Genomic DNA, 18,563 nt, shown 5'->3' with positions numbered 1-18,563 from the left:
GGCCTCAAACCTAGACGCACACTGCAATCACCTGGGGAGCCTTGACAACTCCTTCAGCCGGGGTCCCACCCCAGAGATTCTGATGTAATTGGCCTGAAGCGGGGCCCAACCATCCAGATTGTAAAAGCCTCCCAGGGGACTCTACGTGCAGCCAAGGTTGAGAACGTTGGCTGGAGACCAGCATCTAGGGGTCATGTTACAAGTGGCCCTGTGACCACTCTCCACAAGCCGCTCTGACTCCCCTCTGTTCCCTGCCCCAGGGAAATCACTTTTTTTCTCTTGCCTCAGAAGGCCATGCCCTCTGGTAAAAATTCCCTTTCTCCCACTTTGGGCTGAATAGAGCCTCTAATTCCCAGCTCAGTTGCAAAAGAGAAATGATTGACCCAACACCCTGAAACCAGGGACTGGCCAGAACCGGCCCAGCCAGGCTTGCTCTGTTACCAATTGTTCCCTTTGCTCAAGCGGCCTTCCGCCCAGCCAGCCTTGCTCTGTTACCAATTGTTCCTTTTGCTCAAGTGGCCTTCTCTAAGGATGCCTCTGCTAGAGGAGCCATGGGCCACAGATGAGCACGCTTCACCCTCACAGTCACACCCAAAGAAGAGAAACTCTGCGCTCTGACAAGGTGCTGAGCAGCTATCGTTACTTGGTAGTTCCCAAGCCAGGTTAACACACAACCTCTCCCCTCTCCTTCCTTCCTCATCCTTTTGAAATGAAATTGTGGCAACTGTGGGATAAGAAGTCGCTTACGGAGGAACCAAAAAGGACGACGTGGAATTGAGGAAATTATTACTCTCTTTTTTTGGTGTGATTGCCATGAAATTATTCATGAATCATTTTTTTTCCTAGGGGATGATCCAACATATCATCTGGAATGCATCTTCATTAGTAGTTTTCATCTTCTGACAGAGCCTGTGTCTTTTGTTGGGAGTTGGGTGTTGCTGGTAGAAACGCCCCGTCCACGTCTTGGGTGTACAGCGTTTGTGTAAAGTCTGAACTCTAATGTGTAGAATTTGCAGGTCGCTGAAGTGTCACAGTCTACTGAAATGGGTCTGGAATCAATAAGGTACACATCAAACTCAATTGTGTTTAATTTTCATTGCTACCTAGAGGAAAGCCGAGCATAGCCCTACCCGAATGAAATTAAACATGAAAGCCCATCTGAAGTGTAGAAGCGATACTTAACATGACCTGTAAATAGGCCGAAACATGGCAGCCCGGCCCATCACAACATCATCGTTCATTTTTCTTTCCATAGTGGAGGTGACGGCTGCCATAAGAAAATCAGACTAGACAGGAGCCCATTGCAGATCTAAAGGAGAACAAAGTGTTTTCAGTTACACACCAGCAGGACTTCCCTCTTTGCACACCCCTGGAGTCTCTTCCAAGTGGAAAATCAGAGAAGGAAGGCGAGTAAAACAAGGCCCTTCTGAACTTGGCTGGCCCCCGCCCCCATGCCGCCCCAGTTGAGTTCCCGGGCCAGTGAGATAATGCAAGGCTCAGCCCTTGCAGCTGACATGGGTGGGGGGCAGACGCCCACTCTGGGCACTTCCAGCCGACACTGACCTTTCAGTCGTGGAAACATTCCCCAGACCGACACTAATCGGGGGCACATCTGGCGTTTGGACTGCATCCAGATGGAGGTTGTGTTCCTTGAGTCAGCATGATAACCCGCTGGGGAGGCCCGGGAGGGGAGAGTGCAGGCTGCTGAGAGCAATCAGCATCTTTGGTTCCGGGTCTGAGATGTGGTCATGCTGTGGGCCAGTGAGTCATAGGCTGGAGACTACCTCATCCCGGTCCACCAACCCTCCCTGCCCACACCAATGGAGGAGAAAACTGGAGAGATCCAGAGAGCCCCAGCAGCTACCCCAGGGGTCCACAACTGGCCAGGGGCAGTCTAAAATCCCAGTGCCCCAACTCCCACTATCGTGCACTTCCCAGGTTTCTACACTCTCTCAAAGTGTAGTGTAGTACATATTATCTCAAGATAATACGCGTCTAAGGTGATGAAAAGAGCCCAGCTGTTTCTTCTCTGCTAACTTTCTGTGACTTGCAAACGCACAGGACAATTTTCCAAAGCAATGACAAATTCCCTTGGTCTCCACCCCCTGCGCCCATCCTCCCAGCCCAATTCTTCCACTGGAGCTTCTTTTTTTTTCGATTCAGAAGGAGAAACTGCCCTTCCAGTCTTTTATCAGAACTGAACACGATACCTTATCTCTCATCCCCAGGACAAGAGACTGCAATTGGGAACAAGACCTCACGGTACCGAAGACCCAACCATACAGGTCAGGAATGAGCAAGGATCTTGGCCAGCTCTCAGCACCTGCGTCACGAAGCCTGACACCTGTTGCAGCCATGCGCAGTACTGCTAAAGAGGTAATTAAGCAAACCAAAGCCAGGATAAAAGGGATTATTTCCCCTCTCACCCACACAGAAGGCTGTGTCCGGCTGTCAGAAGGAAGTTCTTTCCCTGGCCCCTGAGGTACACTCCCCACTCCTGGGCACTGTGTTCCCAGTCTCCTCCAGTGATCCTTTCCTGTATACACCTCCAGGCACAGATAATTACGGAAATCAGGAATCTCATCCACCTATTCAAATCACGAAGAGATTAACAGGATCTTCTAGTATGAAAACTGCGGAGATCTGTTCATCCTTCTCCCTTTATTTGTTAAAAGTACTAAAAGAAACAGGGAAATAACCCAGGTGAAAATTAGACCCATATGGGTGATCAGCTTCCCCCAAGTCAGTTTCAGCTCCTCCGGTAACTAACCAGCTTGCAGAGCTCACGAGCACTATTCTCTTCCTACTACACCAGCCTTCATACAAAGTGCCACTATCATCCACCACACAGTCAACTGGGTCCTCTTCTGGGATAATCAGAAAGGAAAAATATCTTCACTCCAACTGAAGATATTTCATTCCTACCCACCTGAAGTTCACTCTCCCACCCCCAGACCCTCACTCCTGTTGTCGCATCTGAGCAACAGGCTTCGTCCACCCTGATGGACAGGACAGTAGTCACTGAGACAAATGAATGATACTCCTACCCCCCTTTAGGGGACAGCTTATGAGTTTCATCCTCCTCAGGAGGATTTTGTAACAAGCTGTCCAGGTCTCTGAGAAGGAGCTCACAGTCACTACCACCCCACCTAAGCCAGCTGAGGTCCCTGCTGGTACCAGCCCTGTCCCCGCCCCCGCCCAGTGATTTGGTACAAAGCCACTTCGTGTTCCATGCCAAACCGATAATTCACAACACTCATCAAAATCTGCCTCCATCAGCTGACTCAGCATCCCTGTTTTCCTGAGCAGCGTCAAGCTCCCTACACCCTGACACCCTAGCCTTCAGCTCCACTGTTTACATCGCATGAGAGCTGTGGGCTTAGAAAGCCCGATTCCCTTTGGATCAAGTATGGGGATGATTCATCCTCTCTGAAAAGACTACCACCCCTTGATATCCATGCCAAAAAGATTCTGAGATGGGGTTCAGAGAGGACAGTGCTGAGGAGTCCTGTTGCTATGGAAACCAGTGTGCCAGTTTCCAAAGGAGACAGACTAGTTTTGCGGGGCAGCACTGCTTTGCCAGGGTTCCTGTAGAAATGAAGGAGGCCTCTGGCCTGGAGCGGCTATGGATACGGCCTGGGATCACCGTGGAGCCTCGGGCCACACGGATGCTTCCCTGTCCCCTATATGTAACCTCTTCTCACACTGAGAGATCCGACCCACCACAGACATCCCATCCGGCCTCCTGGGCGGTTTCTTCAGCACAGCTCCCCAGCCACGTGAAAGGTTCACTCTACCTCTACAGACAAAAAGGGTTTTGACTGACTTCTGTGTTTTAGGAAGTGCGTTAAATTCCATTAAGTTTCGGGTGGGGGGGTGAGCAGGTTGACAACTAACAAGTTGTCTGAACTTTTTACATTTCTCCTCAGTGCCTCAGTAAGGTTCACGACAAGGTCATCAATGATAAGGAGGGAGACCTCCCAGCCAGACTGTCCCTCAGCCCCAAGAGGACACCTCACAGTGATAAGCTGACAGGACTTGGAGTCTGATTCACACACTGGAAGGAGTGTGGGGCGAGGGTTGCATGGAGGGGAGTCGAGGTCCCAGAGACAGAATGTCCAGGAGAGAGACAGATGTAAGGGTCATCAGATGCTCAACCTTCAAGGGAGGGGTGGGGAAAGAGACAGTCCCCATCAAGTAAGACATATAACAGAGATGGTAAGTTCCAAAAACGGAGGCTTCAACTGTTGGAAAGTCCTGGAGGCCAAGATAATAAAACTGATAATAGACTCTGAGTGCTTCCTTATGCCAGGCACTCTGCGCTATGTAGTCTCCTACATGTGTTACTGTATGTAATCCTCATAACAACCCTGTGAGAATAGAAACCATCACATGCCCATTTTACAGATGAGAAAACTAAGACTGAGAGGCGAGCAAGGTCACATAGCTAGTAAGTGAAGGAACTGGGATTCAAACCAAGGCCCATCTGACCAGAATGCATACTCTTGACCATGAGAGCAACAGGTCCTAGAAATGGTGACCACGTCCATTAACCAATTAGAAACTAGTATGTGAGTGATGTTGGGAGAAGTTTTAAGATCCCAGAAGACAGTTGGCTTCATCCTGACTAGGATATTAGTCATTCACTCCATGCAGCACCATTTTCAGGAAAAGCATATTCTGACGCTTATCGTAAGTGTTTGTATCCTATGGTCAGATAGCCCCCTGCCTTCCCAGTGCTCCTTCCGACAAAAAATACAACAGAGCATGATTGGCTGAGCTAAGACTCCTGAACAGAAGCCCTTGATGTCCCATCTGTTAATGGGATACCAATCCATGATTTCTCCACCTTCTAGGAGTCCTGGGGGAGGCGGTAGGCCCTTGAGACACAGGATACAAAAGCAAAGCAGGATGAAGAGGCTTCACCCATCTCACTCTTGCCCAGGAATTTCCTCTATCTTCCCACACTGCTGTCCCCAAATCACCCACCAGAATTAGGCCAAAAGCCTTAGGAATCAGTCAAGAGACAAGATGGGGACAGGGGTCAGATTTTCTCTTTCAGTTGATTGTTTTCTGATTCCTTTAGGTCTGGTCTAGTTAAGCTGAATCCATCACTCTCAGTGGGTGGTGGGTGGGGACAGGTACAGACGCAGGTAGGAGTTTACCTAGAATGTTTAAACCCTTGGCACAAAAAGAAAGGCATGAGAAGCTAACCTGAAGAGGGAGATGCAGTTGCACAAAGTTAGGGGATTAAAGAGCCCCCTAGGTACCAGAAGGACCAACATTGTAAGAATTTTAAGAGGTGATAAACGAGGCAGATACAGCTAAAAAACAGGTGAAATTAATTCCTTTCTCAAGCCGCCATAAAGGTGAATGGCTACCAGATGGTCAGACAGAAATACCTGTCCACAGGCTGCTGGAGAAAAAAAAATAAATGCAAGAAGAAATCAGATCCTCCACTGAGCAGGTGAGCAGGAAATTAAAATATCTGTACACTGACCACAATGCAGGACCACACATGTTCATGAAGAGGCGGTTAGGAAGATAGTGTGAATATGCCTTAGCATCTGTGCCCTGTCTGCCAGCCCACACCCAGAGAAGACAGCCACAAACCTCACAGTGCTACAGGGAAGACCTTCCAGGAACACCCAGCAGTTCCAACAGGGTTGAAGATGGGACAGCAGGGGCCAGGGCCACTGGGGGGAAACTAACATGCATCCCAGATCATTTCACTAGACCAAGAAACAATATATTTTCCTGAGCACTGACTAGAAACCAGCCACTTTGCTGGGATCTTTCTAAGGGTCCCACGCAGCTTCTCAACTGGCTCTCACTGATTCTTGCCTCCTGTGTAACCCCTTCCCCTTAAGTGTGGACTGGACCTAGGGACTCACTTCCAACAAATGGAATTCAGCAAAAGTGATGGGATGTCACTTACTCCCATGAAAAAAGTTCCCGGAATTTGTGCCCCGCAGACTCTGCTCTGACCGATGGTGGCTTCCTCTCTTTGAACCATCCTTTCCGTGCCCTTGTTGCTACATTCCTCCTAGAAGACGCAGAGGCACAGACACACACACACAGACCCAAGTTCTCCTGAAGTGGGAGCGAGCTCAGCCTCCTCTTGCCATTGTTCAGCTCCTTCCCAATCAATCTCCTGCCAACCACAAATTAGCATTACACAGGCATTTACAGTGCAGCCCCCAGGGACAGATAGAAAGAAGCTGCTAATCCTTCAGAAGGGCCACTGGTACAATAGCACCCGTGGGCGGTGGGCTCCTTTGCAGCACTTCCCACTCCTTTGCGAGCTGGCCAAGTCAACCGCAGATGGCAAAGTTAGTTAATGGGCCCGGAGCAGACGGGAGACAGGAGGAGCCCAGGGAGCACCAAGCTTCGCAAATGGCTGCATGACCGCATCCCTGAGCCCCTACTCCCAGCAGAAGGCTCTCTTGGGTTGGATTCCCTCTAGGAGCTTCTAGCCTGGTCCTCAGCGCACTCTTCCATTTCCCATCTTTACTGGTTAACCGTGAGGAGTGACCCCCAGTGGGACCAACCTGGGGCATGAAACGCCCTGGGGCCAGGCCAGCGGCCTTACTGAAGTCTGACTGAGCTCTCTGATCCCAAAGGCAGGCAACCCTGGCTGGGCTCCCAGGGGTATTTTTATCCCCAGGCGCTGCCTGTCTTTGGGCCCCAGGGGCCCCCGCGAATGCTGCCCTTCCTGCCACAGTCCCGAGGGCTGGCTTTTGCAGCAGGTACTTCTGCAGTTCCCTGACGTTATCCCGCAGCCCTCTGGAAATGAGGGGGGGCTTGCACAGGAGAAGCGTCTTATCACAAACATTTCCTGCCTGTTCCCTTCGGACCCTGCTGCATACCACAGCCCTTCCCCGGCCAGTGCCGCCACCAGCGGCGACCCCCGCAAGGTCTCCATCAAGGATCTGCAAGGCAGGGGCCCCCCACACCTGTCGCGACTCCAGATTCTTCTCCATCCACACTGCTCTCTTCTCCAGGGAGCTCCCAGATTCTCACAGGCCACCCAAACTGACTCAGTCCCTGAAAACCACGGAAGGATGTCAGGTGAAACCGGAAAGAAAGAGGACAAAAGGCAGGTAAGGGTTTGGAGTTCAAAAAAGAAAATGTGGGGGCTTCCCTGGTGGCGCAGTGGTTGAGAGTCCACCTGCCGATGCAGGGGACACGGGTTCGTGCCCCGGTCCAGAAGGATCCCACATGCCGCGGAGCGGCTGGGCCCGTGAGCCATGGCCGCTGGGCCTGCGCGTCCGGAGCCTGTGCTCCATAACGGGAGAAGTCACAGCAGTGAGAGGCCTGCATACCGCAAAAAAAAAAAGAAAGGAAGAAAATGTGACTCACGGCTGGAGTTCTGCCACCTCCTCTAGGACCCTGCCGTCTATCTCTGACAAACAGAGAAACAGAGAGGCAGGTGAGAGAAAGACCTGCACACCTATGTGTGTCCGCGTGCGCAGCTATGCCACCCGCATCGCTGTGCCCACTGTTTGCCCTCTGCGTGTGGAGCCAAAGCCTTTGGGACTAGTCGGGGTTTGTGTGCCGGGGGGCTGGGAGCTGACAGCCAGCGGGTCTCGGACCAGCGGAGCCCAGCTGTGCTCAGCAGGTCACTGAGCTCCTAGGTCCCTCTCCCCTCCCCACACCTGGGGTACCCTAGTGCCACCCCTCCCCGCGGCCTGCTCTGGCCTTCTCTCTGCCTCCTGCCCCCAGCTTGCTGTGTGGTCCAAGCCCTCTGCCAGGAGGAGAGGGAGGGAGCGAGGGATGGGCCGGCATGTTTACAGTCGAGCATAACTGAACCTTTATTTTAAATAAATAAAACTTTTAGCCAGTTTTATTTCCCTTTTCTTTCAAAACGCTGTTTTCTCTCTCCTGCTCCCCCCTCCCCCCTCTTCCCCTTCCCATCCTGGCTGAGCCTTTATCTGTGGGGCCACCCAGGGAGGGGCTGTGGGAGGAACAGAGGCCCAGCTGACCCCAGTGCTTAGTGTCTTCTCAGGTCATGTGACACACCCCCACTGCTCAAATGCCCACAGAGCCCCTGGAGTTCTTCTGATTTCAGGGATGTCCAGGCCTGAGGAATAGAGACTAAACAGGAAGCCCAGGCCCCACCATCAGCATGTTGTCCATCTGTTCTCCCCAGTCATAGGGGTGCCCACCCTCCCCCCAACTCCACTATGAAATTGCCATCCATCTGTCTTCCACTTCGGCCTGTCATCTCTGTCTCCCCCGATGGACCCTCATCTATCTGTCCCTCCCACAGGACAACCGTTTCTAAGTATCCCCTTTTAGTTGTCATAAATCTACCTTCCCCATGAGATGTCCCACCTGTCCATCATCCCATTGGCCTGTCCTTCCATCCAATCCCCTTGATCATGCTTTTTTGTCCATCTGTCTCCCCCCCGATTGGATATACTTCTGCCCATCTGTCTCCCTGAATGCGACTAGCAAAGGCAGGTCTCTGAGACCTAGGGACAGCTGAAATTCTGTTCTAATTTTGGCCCCAGCAACAATAATTGTAGCTACCATCAACCAAGTATCTACTCTGTACCATGCACTGTACATGCATTACCCCCTTTAATCCTCCAACAGCCCTGTGAGGATATGCTTATCCCCCCATTTTACCAGTTAGGAAACCGAGGCCCCAAAGAGTTAAGTGTCTTGCCTAAGGTCACACAGCTCCTACTGGCAGATGCAGGGTCCAGAAACAGTTCTGCCCATACTGAGTAGGGGTGAGAACACAGTCTTCTTACTCCTCCACCCCCAGGATGTAAGACTCCCCCGAGCCCGGCTTCTCTGCACATTTAATTTACACTTTGCTGCTGGCTGTTTTGGGACTGATGAAGTTTCCTCCCTGCCCTGGCTCCGCACAAAAGTACAGGAAGAAAAGCAGCCAGATGTGAGAAGGATTCGAAGGTTCTTTTGGGGGGATCGAGAGTGATGTTAAACAAACATCCAATGATATTCTTTCTGCGAAACGATCCATTTTCATGGCACCCAGGAGTTCGTCCAAGGGTCTCTGGGTCACTGGGGAAAAGTGTTCCGTGTGCTTTGGCTCCTTATTCTTCCATTGGCCACAAAGAGCTAATTATTTCAATTAATGAAATCAGCACCCGCTGATGGAGATGTACTGACAAATTATTTTCAAGATGAATATATTCACACCGATGGTGGGGCTGATAGTCCTGAAGGATTTGGAGGGTTACAGAGCGAAGGTCCCCCCACCAGCCAGAGACACTGAGGTCATTCACGATGGTCGGGATGTTGACCACTGCCTCCAGGGACACTTTTCTCCGCCTGGAGCCATGGAGGCGGGGCTGGGTTGTCTGTGTGGAGGGGTTGCCTATCAATGGGCTTCTGTATGGCCCCAGCAGGTCCCTGGCACCCCTCCCCTCTCGCCGGGTGCCCCAGCCAAGTCCCCTTCAGGGCCTGGTCTGAAGGGCCTATTCAACATTTCGGATCCCCTGATGGGAAGCGAAAAGGAGACAGACAGATGCTTCCGTGGAGCTGAGGAAAGGCTGGAGGCCTGGAGACCAGAGGGAAGCCTGAAGCCACAAAGGAGAAGCCCAGTGAGAAGAAAGAAGGAAAGCTGGAGGTCTTGTGGGATGAGAAAGAAAGGAAGGAAGGGAGAAGGAGAGGCTGGGGGAGGGGACAGAGGGTGGGAGGACCCGATAGGGAGGGAAGGAGGCCGGAAGGAGGCCCCCAGGAAGAGGGAGAGGTTGAGAGAGGGAGCAGAGCCAGAAAGCAGTGTGGGATTTTTTAAACCCACAGATTTAATTTCCTGATGTTTTTTCTTCAGGCTGATATTAGCAGCATTTTCCCTTCCCTGAGCAGATCTACTGGTTGTGGTAAAGTGATCCAGAATGTGCTGGGTGACAGGACCCAGCCTTTACCTGGACAGGCCCACAAGGATGACCCAAGGTCAAGCCAACATCTCATCTCCTTTTTGGACCCCTAGAGAATAGGACAGACCTAGCTCTGTCCAATCCTGAAGGAGAGGAGGAATAGTTTCTAGGCAGCTCTGGTAAATAAGTGACAATTGGAAGCCAAGGGTGAGATTAGTCCTGTTAAACTAGGCAGGGTGGGGCTTCCCTGGTGGCGCAGTGGTTGAGAGTCCGCCTGCGCATGCAGGGGACGCGGGTTCGTGCCCCAGTCTGGGAAGATCCCACATGCCTCGGAGCAGCTGGACCCGTGAGCCATGGCCGCTGAGCCTGTGCTCCGCAAAAAAAAAAAAACTAGCCAGGGTGGTTTCTGTTTTCCTGCCCGAACCCCAACTAAATCAGTGTTCTGAGCTTTGAGGGTTGCAAGTTAGGAGCTAAAGAAACCCAAGCCCAAGCGCCCTCCAGAGCATTCTACGCTACCTCCAAATGTCTTTCTAAAGCCTGATTTTCCTGCTTAGAATCCATCTGTGCAGCCCTGGCCCAGGAAAGCAAGGCCCTCAAGAGCCCAGATGCCCAGGGTGATCCAAGACCAGCTGCCTGGGCATGCCCAGGGGCTAGTACCACAGACTACTGGAGCAGAAGCTGCATTGTACCAAGACCCCCAGGTCACCCATGTGCCCATGACAGTATGAGAAGCCCTACTCCTGACTGCTTCCAACTCACTCCAGCTAACCTGCTGCCACCATGGAGGACTGCTGTCCCAACATACTGGAATCGTAAACGTCTCCAATACACCTTTCACTTTTCCAGTTCTGAGTGCTGGTTCATGTCAGCCCTTCCATCTTGAAGATGCTTCCCCCTGTGCTCACTTAGAAAATCTCACCGACACTTAAGACACTACTCAAATGCTACCCCTCCAGGGAGCCCCTCCTACCATTCCCTTCCTTTGCCAGAGGTTAGAACTTTGACTGCAGTTGGTTTCATCACCCACGGAGTGCTTTCCACTTTCTGTCTTGTGTATTTATCAAAGAGCGGTATTATGTAGTGGTTTACAGGACTTCCTAGGTTCAAATCTATGCCCCACTGCTTCCTACCTGTGGCACTCAGCAAGTGCTTAACCCATGTGGGTTTCAATTCCTTCACCTATAAAATGGGTATAATAATTATACATACTCAATCCTACTTGTAAGGACTTTTTAAATATATTTATTGCATACCGATATGCCAAGCAGTGGCATATAGTATCTGCTCAATAAATGATTGTCGACTGAATGCAATGATCCAAAAAACAGTGTTTTTAATCACAGAGGAAATAAGATACTATCCATAAACATCACAGCTTATCCAACCTAGTACAGTCTTCCCAAGGCTGATGGATGGTTTTGGGTCCCTTTTCCTAGAACCATAATTGGTTTTTTTAAAAGAATCAATACCTGTTGTTGTTGTTGTCTTTCTAATAATCACTGGTTAAAAGTCCTGCTTCCTCAATTTTGTTTCCATGCTGTCCCCTTTTGGGTTCTCTCTGCTGTAATCCCTGGTTCTCCTCTGAAAACTTAAAATTTTCTTTCAGTATCTTTCCAAATATTTTAACTGGTCATAAGTATTTATTTTATTTTCAACTTCTTTTATAATTTAATCAACCATATCATTAACATTCTTTTGACTCCCCCAAATTGTTTCTTAAAACTCTTATTCTATGTTTTTATCTCCAAGGAAATACTTTGGCAGGGTTTTCTACCAGGAATGACACATTCTTTCCACAGCTACGCAGAGGGGGAAATTGAAAACCAACAGAGTCACATTGCCTTGATCCTATACCCAAAGAATTCCTCATATGCACAAGTCTCCAACTCCCCACTGGCCATATTTCTCAATGCTCTCAATTCTCTACCAAAAATGTTCTTTCTGGTTAAATCCTAATGGAAAGTGAAATGAATACCATGAAAAGAAGCTCATTCAAGATGGGGGTCATTCCCGAGTGCAGTTGCCTGGGATTACGGCAGTTCCTGATACGAAATATCAGACCCAACTATGGAATTTTTTATTTCAATCAATAAGCATTTTTAATTTCCTTTCAGAGTCCCATAGAGTGACCTGGTTTGATTTAGATGTAATGCAAGTATCATCTGTCTCCCATGGTGTGTCTATGTTCATGTCTCAATCTTCTTTTTATTATCTGGGGGCAACATATTGATCAGTGCAACCAAGTTCTTTACACTCCAATGGAAAAAGAGTTTCCCTCTTCTTGCCACTCTCACCATAGCTTAAAGAAGGGAGAAAAGGGCCCATTAAAGCCACTCGTTTGAGATTTCAAGGAACTGGGGAGAAATGGGACCTCGGGCAAGTGGGAATGTGATCTACATGGGAAATCACTGCAAAGATACCTGCCCCTCCACAGGTCATTGTGTCCGAGGCTCCTGGAGGTGCAGCCCTGCGGGAGTGGCTTCTTATTGGAAAATGCGGCAAACAAACATAGCACCAGCAGAGACAGATGGCTCTGTCTGTGCAAAAAGGACAATCGGTGCACTTTCAAGCCCAGGGGATGGGAGCAAGGCTTACAATTTGAGCTACATGTCTGGAAACTCAATATTGCCCAGAGCATCAATTACCTCACAGACTCTGCTGCTGGGAGGGCAGGAGATGCAGGGCAGGTCTCTGACATGAAACTCTCTGTGCACCTTTTAATTAACGCTAAGAAATGTGCACCAGATCTCCTAGAAAGGGAGATTGTTCTGCCTGGTTGAAGGACACAGGAGTCATCAAGATAGGAATTTGAGTATGACAAAAATATCAAGAGGTTCCCATGTCTGCCTTAGCCTGGGGAATTAAACAGCAGTGGGTTCACTTGGGGATGGGACATTTCTCCACACCAAATTCCTGATCAGGACCTCTTTTCCAAAGAGCATCATAAGAACTTCGCCTGCCCTACCTGCTGCTAAGGTATCAAACATCTTTGGTACTCAAGCATCAAAGTGTGAGGAACCGTCTCATCTTGATTCTATACAGGTTGGTAATTCCAGGTACCTGGCTGTTACAGAATCTGAGTGTGAACTCTCTCCAGTCGCTCTGAGCCTGCCGCTAGACAAACTCTCTCCAAGACTTCATTCAGGTCTTCTCCACCAGCAGTTAGTATGGGCCTACCAATAGTCTTGACACTACTCTAGGCACCTGGGATACAAACAGTCAAGACATGGTGACTACCTTCAACGGGTTTCTTTTCTAGTAGAGAATGCAGATGTGTGAATTAATAACAATAGCAGCTACTATTTATTGAACCCTTACCATAAGCTTTTTTTAAATTTATTTTTGACAAATAAAAATTGTCTATATTTAAAGTATACAATGTGATGCTTTGATATATGTATGATTTGTGAAATGATTACCACAATCAAACTAGCTAATGTATCCATCACCTCCCATAGTTAAACATTTTATGTGCGTGTGTAGTGAGAACACTTGAGATTTATTCTCCTAGCAAATTTCAAGTATATATTGCATTACTATTAACTACAGTCACCATGCTTTACATTAGGTTTCCAGAACTTGCTCATAACTGAAAGTTTGTACACTTTGATCAATATCTCCACTGTTCCCCAACTCCCTAGCCTCTGGTAACCACCATTCTACTCTGTGTTACCATGAGTTCAACTTTTTTATTTTTAGATTCCACATATAAGTGAGATCATGCAATATTTGTCTGTGTCTGGCTTATTTTACTTAGCATAATGTCCTTCAGGTTCATGTATGTTGTTTCAGATGGCATGATTTCCTTCTTTTTTAAGACTGTATAATACTCCATTATATGTATGTTATATGTAAGGCTGAATAATATTCCATTTTATATATATACATAGATATATCACATTTCTTTATCCATCAATCTGTCAATGGATACTTTGTTTCCACCTTATGATATGATATGCTTTCGACAAACATGAGGCTGGGTACTTGCGACAGCCAGCCTCCAGGATTGCCCCCAAAGATCCTCACCTCCTGGTATTCATGTCCTTGTGTACTCCCCTTCTGCACTGAGCAGGACTGACATGTGTAACTGATAGAATTCATAGAAAAAATGGTGTGTGACTTCTGAGGCTAGGCCGTAAGTGCTATTGCATCTTCCATCTCGTATCAGTCACCCTAGAGAGAATCAGCTGCCGTATAGTAAAGACATTCAAGAAGCCCTATGGGGAGGTCCATGTGGAGAAGAACTGAGGCCTCCCGCCAATAATTAGTGAGCAGCTGAAATCTTCTGCCAACAGCCATCTTGGAAACAGAGCCTCCAACTTAAAACAAGCCTTCAGACGACTGCAACCTTATAAGAAACATCAAGCCAGAGTCACTCAGCCAAGCCATTCCCAAATTCCTGACCCGCAGAAACTGTGTGAGATAGTGTTTATTATTGGTTTAAGCCACTAAATTTGGGGTAATTTGTTATGCAGCAGCAGATAGCTAATACAGTGCTTTGTGCTCATTATCTACTGAATCCTCACACCAGTCCTGTTGAGTATTTATTCTTGTCCCAACTTTACAGATGAGGAAACTGCAACTTACAGAGGTTAAAATAAGATGCAAAGTCAGAGCTAAAATCTAACTCTACTGGACTTCAAAGCCTGTGTTCTTTCCTCTGTACAATCAAGTGTTCTCAGTGCAAATGTATTCTGGGAACATCTAGACAGGGAACAAAAAGTCTCAGTGGGAGAAGTAGTTCTACCTGGAATGAGACATGGGGAAGAGGCAGGCAAGACTTGTTAGAGTACGTAAGACTTGCAACGGAAATGGAGGATGAGATGTTGACCAGGTAGAGACACAAGGAGACGGCTCCCACAGGGAACAGCATTAGCAAAGGCATGGAGTCTCAGCCTGGGGTGTTCAGAACTTGCCTGGAGTTTCTAGATCTAGAAAATCAAGGCCTTGTGGCTGGTTCTCCAGGGGAAAATCTTGGTTCTAGTGCAAGAGCTGCTCTTGCAGTCACAGGAGCCCCCAGATCGCCGAAACGGGTGCCTTTTCCACAAACTGCTGTCACAGTCCCTGCTTTTGATTAACTCAAATCCTCTTAGGTTCCCATTTCTTCCCTTGGTCAGTTCTCTTTTATAGACCCAGCTCCCTGGCATGTTTGAAACATGTACCACTTACTTCTTCCTGGCAAGAAACACTTGCTCCTTACAAAACTGTAGTTTTGACTTTCATTCATAATATATCTCTTGTCTACTGCAAAATATCGCATGAACCTTACTTCCTTCTTTAAGGGTTACTGGAATGACAAATCAGAAAGATTCAGGGGACCAAGTGTACTGGATCTCAGAAAGGCGCATCTCTTTTCTCATGGTAACCTTCTGGATACATCGGTGGATTATAAATCAGAGGACCACAATACGGGAGATTAGTAGCTGGTTTAACAACCACATCCAAAGGATACTGACCCTGGATTGATGTCCAGTTCTAGAAGACAATCTATACTCGTGTGACTGATGGCTCTGCCCACAGCCCTCTCCCAGGCAACATCTTTTAAATCAATAACTTGAATGAAGATATAGAAAGCAGACTTATCACACTTTCTAATGGCTGAAACGCGGACCATTGGTAAATAGGTGGGATAGCAGAAATGAAAACTGCGTACCTCTCCAAAGACCAGCATAGGTCAACTCTACCAAGAGGAATTTCACCCGAAATGAAAGGTCCTTTACTTGGGTTCCAAAAGCCACTGCACAAATACACAATGGAGATCTCTGGCTCAGCGGTAACTGTAAAAGGGAAAAACACTGAAGAGTGTTAGCCAATGCTGAGATAACTAAGGAGCAAAGATAGAGCTGCGCGGATCTGGCTTTCTGTGGAGGAGGGAAGAGGAGGGGCAGTTTAACTCGGAAGGGTTACTCCCGAGATTCTGCAGCCCTCACCACCCCAGGGCTGTATTTAGTAACTCCCACTCTACTCCATTAAATGTGTTTGGGTTCCCAGACCCTACCCGCCACCCTGCCCCCAGCCTGAGCCTCGAGCCCTTAGAAGGTAAAGAGAAACGCTGAGAGCTTGGAGTCTGGGAAGAGCTTGGAAACTAAAGCTCTCTGAGCCTCTCCCCGCTTGGCCCTTACCCCTGCTGATAAGGATGGAGAGAAGCTGGCTGACAAGTGATTGGAAACAGGAGTTCCCAAACCCTTTAACCCTTCCCTAGCCTGCCCGTGCGCCTGGAGTCTCGAAACGCTGAGGCCCAGCTCCCTGGGGCTTCCTATCCGTACCAGGACTCTCTGACTCTCCCCACCAACCTTTCCATCTTCCTCTCCCTTTACCTGACAGGTCAATGAATGCTGTTCTACCGGGAGAACAGTTGCTACCACCACCAAATGCTAAAATGCAGCCCCTCCACCTTCGGGCCGCCCTGATAAGTCGGCCAAGGAGTCCCCCTCGGGTCTAGATTACCCACCCCCCGTACCCACCCCCACCCAGCACACTTGGCCACCACACCCCTGCCAGCCAGGTCAGGAGCCTGCCAGGTGAGTGTCGGTCCTGTCTAGTGTTTGGGGGTTCTGGGAGCAGAGACCCCAGGCCCAGTGCCCACAGCCTAATCCCAGCCCCGTTCTCTGTGGCCCTGGCCGGCCGTGGAGCCCTATGGGGACCTTCAGGGGTCACTCCTCCCAGCCCCGAAACCAGACTTGACTTTGCTGAGTCACCCCAAAGTCCCTCCACCCACCTAGAATTGCCTGCTGCGTGGACAGGCCTCCTCATAACGGAACAGATGACTAGAGGTCTGTCCTTGGCAGTAGTCGGCAGGACTGAAGCTGAGAGGGAAGCTACACCCCACCCCTGCCCTGTGGCTTCCCCTGGGGAGGGGCATAAAGGATAAACCAGGTTTACTGGTCACAGTAATTAAAAGAGTTTCCTTCAGTAGAATGGAATTCAGATAAACTGCCATTATCATGCAAAGCAGCTTTGCACCTAAAAGCCCTTACCTAAACAAGCAGTTTAATTAAATCCCTAATCTCCTTTGGCCTGTCCTGACCCCTTACCTACTCCACTCCCTGCCCCCCCCACCCGCCCCCTCCGCCGCACTGACTTGGGAACTTCAAGATTCCATTTAAAACACTTAACCTGTAAGCATGCAAAACATACTCAGAACCGGTGGTCTGGGTGTGGGTCCTCTTTGAGGTCCTGGTCTCTGTCTTAGGGTGTTAGTTTCCCGAGGTTCAGGTAGTCCTGATAGGGGTGCCGGGTGCCGAAGGCAAGGGTGACCATGGTGGTGACAATGAAGTGATGGGAGCAGGCATGGCCTTGAACAGAAGGATGTACGCATCGCACAGCCCTGCTGGCTCCTGTTCGTGCCCAGGAGGCTGATGCCCATGTAGGATCCACCCCACACAATGTAAAGTCAACCATCTCACCACCCACAGAAAGCGTGTAGCAGCCTTAACAGACTTGGATGTAAGGACCCTAGTGTTGAACCAGAAGAGGCAGGGATGGACGAATTGACCTGTCCACGTGTGTCCCCATTTGTGAGGCCACACTGACCGCTGCTGTGAAGTACAGGAGGGATGCCAAGCCTGTTAGTGAGAACCAAGTTCTCTGGAGAAAGGCTGAAGCAATGATTTGGAGCTCAGGTGGCCTGCTGTAGGTACAGGCAGAGACTAGGAGGATAAAGGAAGAACAGAATGGAATGGGTTGAGGGGGAAAGGCTGGGGAGAAGCCTCCCCCAAGGGCGCTGATAGAGAACAACCCAGCAGAACCTTCTGACATCTCATGATGCTGTAGGAATTTGTGCCTTTGTGTAGGAAAAGAAGGAAAGGAAATCAAGTATCAGATACCAGGGGTCAGAGCATGTTATCTCTTCAATTTCAACCGTATAAGGTAAATCTTATTCTCTTCCCCCCACCCCCATGGGAGAAAACTGAGATGCAGGCTAGTGAGGAGTGTCGCCCAATGTCACACAGCTCGTGGTCAGCAGAAGCAGGATTCAAATGCTGGCCTGTCGATATGCTTTTTCTGCTAAACCACAGGTCAGCCGCTAGCATTATAATGTTGGAGGGGCATTAACCACCCAAGAATACTCATCGCCCTCCCTCCTGCAGTTAAGAACGTTTCCATCCTGAAACAACCCATTTCCTCTGAGAGAGGGAAGGTCTCAGCAGGAACGAGGGACTCAGCTCTCAGCCCTGAGGAGGCAGCAGCACAAGGGAGCTGGGCTGGGAGGGGGCTTCTTGGGGCTCAGATCCGAGAGGAAGAAGAGCCCCAGAGGAAAATTTTCTTCGCAAGAAAGAAGCCTCAGGGGCTGGAGGGGGAGGGGGGAGGGGAGAGGCATCTGTAAGTCATATAACAAACACCAGACCTCTCCATTTTATACCTCATTCCTTTGGTGGGGGTGAGGAGAGGAGGCATTCCTATTTGGGAAAGAGTGAAACTCAAATCATCCTGAACCCTGCACTTTTCCCATTAATTGTATGGACTTCGTGGTGCCTGGAGAACACGTGGACCTTTTTTAGAGGAAGTTCTATTTCTGGAAGTGAGACTCCCTGGATTCATGAAACTCCCCTGTTTCTTGAGGGATTCCCTACTTTCCTGTACGGTGGGTTTTCTTTGCAAAGAGGAGGAGTCTTTTAGGAAGGTTCCGATAAATCTTATGAACAAATGAGTGAAGTGGGGTGTTTGAGGCAGCACAAGGCCCAGCCGCTGAGGGAGCGCCCAAGACCT

General features: G+C 49.3%; 1 non-coding gene across 2 annotated transcripts; it reads right to left on the bottom strand.

Annotated features, from left to right (window-relative positions):
- Nucleotides 1–774: 774 nt before the first annotated feature.
- LOC109551096 (uncharacterized) lies at nucleotides 775–18,066 on the bottom strand. Of its 2 annotated transcripts, XR_004521780.2 has the most exons (6): nucleotides 16,992–18,066; nucleotides 15,508–15,631; nucleotides 2,427–2,588; nucleotides 1,564–1,751; nucleotides 1,184–1,309; nucleotides 775–1,049 (listed from the first exon to the last, which is right to left on the bottom strand). It is a non-coding gene; the product is annotated as an uncharacterized protein (transcript). The 2 variants fall into 2 exon arrangements; XR_004521781.2 differs by lacking the exon at nucleotides 2,427–2,588 and having other exon boundaries at nucleotides 16,992–18,063.
- Between the last annotated feature and the right edge of the window lie 497 nt (nucleotides 18,067–18,563).

Source organism: Tursiops truncatus, chromosome 14, assembly GCF_011762595.2.
Source record: "Tursiops truncatus isolate mTurTru1 chromosome 14, mTurTru1.mat.Y, whole genome shotgun sequence".
NCBI lineage: Eukaryota > Metazoa > Chordata > Mammalia > Artiodactyla > Delphinidae > Tursiops > Tursiops truncatus.
The sequence above is the reverse complement of the archived record's forward strand: the minus strand, read 5'-3'. Positions and strand labels throughout refer to the sequence as shown.